Source organism: Salvia miltiorrhiza, chromosome 3 (genome assembly GCF_028751815.1).
Source record: "Salvia miltiorrhiza cultivar Shanhuang (shh) chromosome 3, IMPLAD_Smil_shh, whole genome shotgun sequence".
Taxonomy (NCBI): Eukaryota; Viridiplantae; Streptophyta; class Magnoliopsida; order Lamiales; family Lamiaceae; genus Salvia; species Salvia miltiorrhiza.
The window spans coordinates 20,355,213-20,364,196 of NC_080389.1; the positions used below are offsets into that span (position 1 = coordinate 20,355,213).

Sequence of the window (8,984 nt, forward strand, 5' to 3'; positions counted from 1 at the left end):
GGGACGAAATTTATTTTAAGGGGGATAGTATGTCATATCCCAGTTTTTAATCACTGATTAAAGACTTAATAATTAGGGTTCGGCATCCATTAATAATAAAACTGATTTGATTTATCTGATGTGATTTAATTGTTATATATGTGTTTTGATGTGCTAAATTCTTATTATTATTTGAATCCGTTTGAGATTTAAAGGATTATTGAGTAGTCAATAATTATTATTTCGGATTATAACTGACTTAGCAAAGTCATGTTAATTAATTTATATACGATAGAAATAGTATTTCTATTATTTACTTGAAGTTGTAATTAATTTTCGACTTATAAAACGAGTTATAAAATATGTAATTTATAGAGAGTTATAACGAAGCTTCGTTATATGGGAACCCGAAATTAGTATTACAAATACAGAATAAGGATTTTATTCATCACATTCATCTAGCACCTACACATACTTTTCATTTCCACATCCATCTTACTCTTAAATAAATTGATGGTGTTGGAAACACTCATCATATGCCAACCATTCCACTAAATAACACATACGTTTCATTTCCACATCCATCTTACTCTTAAATAAATTGATGGTGTTGGAAACACTCATCATATGCCAACCATTCCACTAAATAAAGAGATTCTCCAGATCAGCCCATTCCTTTTGCCAGCCATCTTCTACACCTTTAACATCTCAACATGCAACTTACTTTTATTTAACCAAAATCAGCAGCCAACATTCCTCCCATTCCTCCTTAGTTCTTCAATAGCCAAAGAAGAGATTGACTTCATTCAAAGCTCTTACAGTAAACCTCAAGAGGTAAAACTTGCTTTAATACTCCATTAATTTTCAGTTTCTAACATTCTGATTCAAGCCATACGTTCTTATGCTTGAATTATAATTCACAGATTCCAGCTAAACACCAAATACCAGCTACATCGAGGTTACTCCAAATTTCTCTTTATATTTTTTTTTCTAGTTAATATCGATTCAAGCATCAAAGAACAGAAGAATACGCACGCACACATGTTAATATATTTTCTAAGCTATTACATTTACAAGGTTCGATTTTTGCTAAGAAAATGATAAATGAATGATGAAAGAACAGATTTCTAAACAAAACCCTAGCTTTGCTATACTTGTGAATCTGGACTGAATTTGGGGGTTCTTGTACTCTGTCTTGTATGTGTGTCCGGGAACGGAGTAATGGGGGTGAGAGCAGGCGGCGGCTGCTCACGGCCGAAGGCGGCGCGACGGCAAGCCACCGCCTTTTTCCTTTTTCTGTCTGAAACAACCGAGAGAGAGAGAGATTAGGTTAAAGAAAAAAAAAGGGGAAAGGAAGAAGAGAGGGAGGGGAGGACTTATCTTCTCCGGTGACGACGACGCGGCGGCATCGGCAGCGGCGACACGGCGGCGGGAGCAACGGGCTGTTCCTGACCGGCCGGAAAAGAGGGAAAGAAGGGAAATTTCAGATCTGGGTTTAAAAATAGAAAAGAGAGGAAAAGGGGAAGATTTGGAACCTACCTTTCCGGCGAGGCAAGGCTCGGCCTCCACCACGATTCCAGCCAGACGGACGACGGAGGAGGTAGCCCCAGTGACCGTGAGTCCGAGAGAAAGGGAGATGGCCGAGGGAGGAAGGGAGAAGAGGAGTGAGCAGAGGGAGGCGCCGGCAACGGCGGCTTTGCTGCTGTTGTCCGGCCAACGATGGAGAGTGAGATGGAGAGAAGGGCGGCGGCCATGGCTGTCCTGTGGTCGCCGGAGCAGCTCACGGCGGAGCTCGCGAGGAAAACAGTGAGAGAGAGACGATCGAGTGAGATAGAGTTGAGGGAAGAGGGCGAGAAGTGAGAGAGAGAGAGGGAGGTAGAGCCGCCGGCCTCCGGCGACGGCGCGACCGTCCGGTGGCGGCGGCAGGCAGGAAGCTGAGAGGGAGAGAGAGGCGTAAGAGTGAGAGAGCAGCTGTGAGTGTTTTATGTGTTGTGTGAGTTTATGTATATGTGTGTATAGGTGTTAGGGTTAGGATTTAATTGGGCTCTTTATTAATTTTGTTTGGGCCGATTTATTTATTTAGCTTGGGCCGAAAATTTTAAATAAAATGGGCCAATTTTATTTTATGTTGCTGGGCCTTCCTGCTTTGTAAAAAAAAAAAGGAACGGGCCGATTTTTATTTAATAAAATGTAATGGGCCCATTTTAATTAAGTTTTGAACTGTAAATTGATTAATAAAGCCTACGAATTTTTGGCCTTATTTAGTTTAAAATGTTTGAATTTTCACTAAATTAATTTAGTGAATTTAAATATCTTGATTTAATTTTTAATATTTAAGGTTGGGACTATTTATTTTAAATGAAGTCCGTTCTTTTATTTAATTTATTGAAGGACTAAAAAAAAATAATTTGGGATTAAACCCTCATTTTTATAATATTTCAAGGCTTTTTGAGTATGGATTTTTAAATGGTTAAAATGTTTTATTTCATCTCAATGGATTTTTAAAATGTTTTATTATTTATAAATGAATAATGGAATTTCTTATTTATTTACATGATAAAAAAATGTGGAATTGTGTTATAGAATGATTAAGTATATGATTTACTTTATCAAATGAGCTTGGGATTTAATTGAGATATTAAATTACTAAGCATGTGTTTTTTTAAATGATTTATTTATTTAAGTGATGAAAATGTGCGAAGTATGAGAAAGCATGATTTATAATGATTAAATTTTCAGGGTAATAATATATAGCTTGTTCTTAATTGATGGAGTACTTGACTAAATGACGGGTGTAGAAGGAAGTTATGGATTATGTACATGTTGATGTTCGAACCTATATGATAGTTACATGATAAGTGATTACATTTTATTGATTGAATGAAACGAGATTAATATGGATGCTGCTAGAACCCTAAAACTTTAAAAGATACCCTAGGCACGTAGAATTAGACTTTGTCTTATGACAATTTCTTCACGAACTTATCGACTCTTCATCAATGAAGGCCCGGGCAACAGAAAGTGAAGCAGAAGAAGAAACGACTCCACGCCAGCTTTAAGAACAATTGAGGTGGGCATTACTTTTACTATACGTATATAGAGATCCCCTGCGTGTCGTAGGCCTCTTATACGAATATATGCATGAGATGATTTTAACTGTTAATTTCAGTTTATTATTATGCCCAAATGATAAATGACTCTTATGAAATGAAAATGAAATGTTCATGAAATGAAATGAAATGTTTATGAAATGATTGACTGCCAAAAATGTTTATGTTTTTATATGTATCCTATCTGTGTTGGTTCGCCAACTTTAAAGGAAATCCAATTGGGATCCTATGCTAGACAAAGGTCGCTAGCTAGGGTTAACGTGTACACTCATGGAGACCGCGAGTCGCTTGCGACCGGTCTTGGCGTCCGTGGTAAGGAGGCCTCCTTCCCGGCGCGTGATAGAAAGGGCAGATATGGATCATATAGACTGAAAATGGGATGCATCCACCTTTATGAAAATGAACGAAATGTTTTAGTAAGCGCAGGTCATTTATGAAAACCCCTGTGTGTTACTGTTATGGCAGTTCAATTTATATATGTATGCATGTTGTATTTTCGGCTTATGTCACTGAGTATTTTTATACTCAGCCCTGCATGTATTTCTAAATGTGCAGGTTGAGCAGGCGATGGAATGGATCGGTGTTGAGCGGATTTCCCTTTTGATGTTTATGTAATGAAACCTTGAGTATGCATCTCCATATGCATAACTCACACGTTTTTCCGCTGCAAACACTCTGAATTTGTTATCGTATTGTGGAACTTATTACTCCTTCATTTTGTTTAACTTTCATTTGGGGTTTAGTCATTATGGCTGGCTCATTTGTTAATTACCCAAGTGGTTATATATATATATATATATATATATATACCACTAGTTTGTTGTTATTAATGTTGGTTATTTAGTAAATCCCTTTTAAATTTCCATTTCTTATCGTTCACCCAAGTCATAACCCCGGTTAACCCGTCATTGGGATAGTGGGCTGTGACAACTGCGTCTTCAAAAAGTTGAAAGGCATCATTACATACTGTCATGTCAATAAGCTTTTCAAGAAATTTTATTGCAGAGGCAAAAAGGTTGGAAAGATTTTTGGCAATAAGATCAGGACAAGTTCAATCAAAACAGATTTTCACTTTATAAAAATCTTGTCCTTCTCGGATATTCCATTTTCCAACAATTTCCAACAATCAGTTAAAGTTTTTGAAAGAAACTGATCAGTTAGAGAAAAGATTTTGAACTAAAAACTTAAAGCTCTTAACTGAAATAACTGATTTTGAAATGTAAGCATTTAAAATACTTACTGATCAATTGAGCATAGTAGTCAGTTGATACCACGTGATCCTGGTTGATTCATCAGGATGACTTCTTCTTCAGATGAGCATTCGGACTTCATTGCTTTCCACGTCGTCTATCGTAGAAGCATCAGTTGGTTGACCACCAGTCAGCATGACTGTTTGAGAATATCTTCAAACACAGCATCACTCTTCAGGGTTGATGAGGCCGATCTTTGCACATAGATCATTGAACCTCTCTTCTGGAAGAGCCTTGGTCAGCAGGTCCGCTCTCTGAATAGCAGTGGGAATCCATTCCACAGAGACATTCTTCTTTTCGACATGATCACGAATGAAGTGATGTCGAATTTCAATATGCTTTACTCTGGTGTGGTAAACTGGATTCTGGGAGATTGCAATAGCACTGGAGCTGTCGCAATAGATAGGAACTTCCTTTTCGTCGATCCCATAGTCCTTTAGTTGATGGACTAACCACAGGATTTGTGAGCAGCAGCTTCCGGCAGCAACATATTCAGCTTCAGTTGTAGAGGTAGCGACTGAAGTATGCTTCTTTGAAAACCAAGAAATGAGCTTGTTGCCTAGGAATTGACATATTTCGGAGGTTGATTTTCGATCAAGCTTGCATCCACCGAAGTCTGAATCTGAATATCCGGTGAGCTTAATGTCGTCGTCTGCTGGATACCACATTCCTAAATTGGGCGTGCCTTTTAGATATCTCAGAATCCGCTTTGCTGCATCCAAATGAGCTTCCTTAGGATCTGATTGATATCTTGCACATACACCGACTGCAAATGCGATATCTGGTCTGCTCGCAGTCAAATACAACAAAGATCCAATGATTTCTCTGTACTTCTTCGAAGAGACAGAGTTTCCTTCTGAACCTGGATCAACTTTCCAGTTTGTGTTCATTGGGATCTTGACTGACTTCATGTGCTGAATATCGAACTTAGCTATCAGCTCCTTTGCATACTTGGACTGGCTGATCAGTATTCCTTCGTTGGTCTGCTTGACTTGCAATCCGAGAAAGAAATTCATTTCTCCCATCATGGACATTTGAAACTTCTTGGTTATGATGTCAGCAAACTTCTTGCACATGCGTTCGGATTTGGATCCGAAGATTATGTCATCGACATAAATCTGAACAAGCAAGAGATCTTCTCCTTCTTTGAGAGTGAACAGAGTTCTGTCCACAGATCCCTTTTTGAAGCCTTGTTCAACCAGATACTCCGAGAGAGTATCATACCACGCTCTTGGTGGTTGCTTCAACCCATAGAGCGCTTTCTTCAGCTTGTACACCTTTTCTGGTCCAGCAACCTCAAACCCTGGAGGTTGTTCTACATAGACTTCATCTGTGAGCACTCCATTGAGAAATGCACACTTGACATCCATTTGGTGTACCTTGAAACCTTTGTGAGCTGCGAAGGCTAAGAAGAGTCTGACTGCTTCCAATCTGGCAACTGGGGCGAACGTCTCGTCGTAGTCGATTCCTTCTTCTTGACTGTATCCTTTAGCCACTAGCCTTGCTTTGTTTCTCACAACGTTTCCTTCTTCGTCTTCCTTGTTCTTGAAAATCCATTTCAAGCCAATCACATTTGCATCTTCTGGTCGATCCACAAGCTCCCAAACTGAATTCCGGTTGAATTCATTGAGTTCTTCTAGCATTGCGATGACCCACTGAGTAGACTTCAGAGCTTCTTCAATATCCTTGGGCTCTGTAGTTGATAAGAAACAGCTGAAATTCTTATCTTCGTTGATGCAGTTCTGATTGATGTCGAAGACGAGGTTGCACATTGATCTCCGAGTCTTGACGCCATTTGATGGTTCTCCAATGATGTTCTCCTTTGAGTGGAGTTCAAACCATCTTCGATACTTCTTGATTTCTTCTGGGGAAGGTGGGGCTTCTTCGGTCAGAATGGTTCTGGGGTGTTGAGCACCTTCTGGAGCAGGGGAGAGTTGAGCTGGGGCGGCTTCTGCGCGTTCAACTCGAACTTCAGCATCTGGAGTTCTCCCTTGACTGATGCCATCTGCATTGGCTCCAGTCTGAACTTCAGACCTTTGGTTGATCTTCTGATACTGAAGCATCTCAGTATCTTCATCTTTGCCTGGTCCCCATATCAAGACAGTAGAGGGCTCAGTGTTGTGGATTTCAGCTTTGGAACCTTCAGCGATCTGAACACACTTTTCAGCTTCTTGTTCCCTGAAACCATCTATAGACTCATCAAAGATCACATGAGGTGTTTCTTCAACACAAAGAGTTTGAGTATTAAACACTCGATAGGCTTTGCTTGAACGTTCTGTTCCAGAATATCCAAGGAAGACTCCTGGATCAGCCTTGCTATCGAAAGTGTTCAACCTCTTCTTATCATTGTTGTGTATGAAACACTTAGAACCGAAAGCATGAAAGTAGACAATTGATGGCTTTCTGTTCTTCCATAACTCGTATGGAGTTCTTCCATGTCTCTGAGTGAGGAAGGAGCGATTCTGCGTGTAGCATGCGTTATTGACTGCTTCGGCCCAAAACTTCAAGGGGAGTTTTGACTCGGCTAGCATCGTCCTTGCTGCTTCCTTTAGAGACCTGTTTCTTCTTTCTGCAACTCCGTTCTGCTGTGGAGTTCTTGCTGTAGAAGTTTGATGACTGATTCCTTGTTCATCACAATACTTACGAATGACAGTATTGAGGAACTCAGTCCCACGATCTGATCTGATGATGATGATGTTGACTTCCTTTTCAACGCTCAGTCTTCTCAGCAGCTTTGGCAGTTCCTCCAGTGTCTCTTTCTTCTTGAAGAGAAAGATAACCCAAGTATATCGTGAATAATCATCCACAACTACTAAGGTGTACTTCCTACCGTTGTAGCTTCTTGGAGTGATCGGGCCAAACAGATCCATGTGAAGTAGATGCAGAATCCTTTCAGAGGAGTGTCCTAACTTTGACTTGAATGATGTCCGCGTCTGCTTTCCTCTGAGGCATGCTTCACATTCTTGCTTCTTCTGGAACACAATAGAAGGAAGGCCTTCTACCAGTTGATGTTTAGCAAGTTTGTTGATCGTCTTGAAGTTGAGATGGTTGAGTCTCTTGTGCCATAGCCAATTAAGCTCCAAGCTGCTCTTGCTGATGAGGCACGTTTCTGGTGGGCTGTCTTCCCAAGAAACGACATAGAGACTCTCTTGTCTGAATCCTTTCAGAACCACCTTCTTTTGATTGTTTCTAACAGCGAATTCATCCTTCTTGATCTTCACTGTGAAACCACTGTCACAAAATTGACTCACAGACAACAGATTATGTTTAAGACCAGAAACAAAGCTAACATTACTGATACTGGCGTTACCCATGTTGAGCACACCGTAGCCTTTTGTTTCTCCGATTGAGTTGTCTCCGAATGCAACTTTGGATCCAGCTTTCTCAACATACTGAGATAGATATTCTTTGTAGCCCGTCATGTGCTTAGAACAGCCACTGTCCAGATACCACGTTCTGATCGAAGCTTTGGCCTCTTCCTTCTTTTTGTGTTTCCTAACATTGACCTGCAAGGAAGAGTTGCTTCAGGCACCCAATCAAGCTTTGGGTCCTTCGATGTTAGCTCGAGTTCCCTTTGGAACCCATATCTGCTTCAGAGTTGGTCTGGCTGATCTCTTGCGCTTTGTTGAATGTCTGATTGACGTCGTTGGCGCTTCATGTGGCACATGAGCATTCTTTTGTTGAGAAATCCTTTTGAAGGCCTCACTCTTGTAGCAATTCTGTCTGATGAGTGGTTGAGGTCTTCTTTGCTCGGCGAAGTATATTCCCTGAGATACTTGAGTCTTTGCAGACTTTTGGAGACTTGACTGACATCCAGTAGCTAGTTGTCGTGGTTGGCTCTCAGTTCGTCTGGACTCAGCATTGCTTGGTCTCCATGGATGTTGTTCCTTCTGAAACTGAACTGAGGATGTCAGTTTCTGACTGATGTGGCTTTTCTTCCCCCTGGATTGATGAGGAAGATTCTTCTTGGCTCCTGATGTTTCTTCCCTGATCTTTGACTGAAATCTGCTTTCCAGCCTTTTCAATAGAATGATCTGGTTGGGGGCCTTCTTAGCTCGTCTGAAGCTTCGTGGAGGTGGAACATTTGATCTAGCCATCAGTCTGCGCTTGCGAACTTCATCCATATCATGATCTCTTGATTCTTCTGAGGTTGTGATTTCAGAAGGATCGTCCTTTGAGATGATCATGATATATTTTCCTTTGACAGCTGTAACCTTTCCTCCGATGCTGTTGACCAGTCCTTTCGATGGAAAGTTGCTCATCATGGGAGACTACATCATGCAGTTCTTGACTGTTTCTTCCAGCTTGTGATTGATCCTCTTGATTTCATGAGACGCTCTTTCACATTCTGAATTGGAGATTCTGAGCTCTTTTTCCAGTCGGCTGTTCTCCATGATTAGCTGATCAAGACAAGTTTCATCCGGAAAGTAGATGATTGTCTGATTCTTAGCTCATTCATCATTGATCTCCTTGTCCATTTTCTGATTCTGCTTGAGGAGATCTTCGAACATTTTTCTCAGCTAACAGTGATCAGTCATGAGCTGATCAAACTCGTCAGTTTCATCGGATGAGCTATCTCCAGATTCTGAGTGGTCTCCTGAAAGCATCAGGAAGTTATCAGTAAATGGAGTTTTTGAGTGAGAGT

General features: G+C 40.6%; 1 long non-coding RNA gene across 1 annotated transcript; it reads right to left on the reverse strand.

The window, feature by feature from the left end:
• Positions 1–996: 996 nt before the first annotated feature.
• Positions 997–1,830, reverse strand: LOC131018055 (uncharacterized). Its single transcript, XR_009100002.1, has 2 exons — positions 1,519–1,830; positions 997–1,427 (listed from the first exon to the last, which is right to left on the reverse strand). It is a non-coding gene; the product is annotated as an uncharacterized LOC131018055 (long non-coding RNA).
• Positions 1,831–8,984: the final 7,154 nt, after the last annotated feature.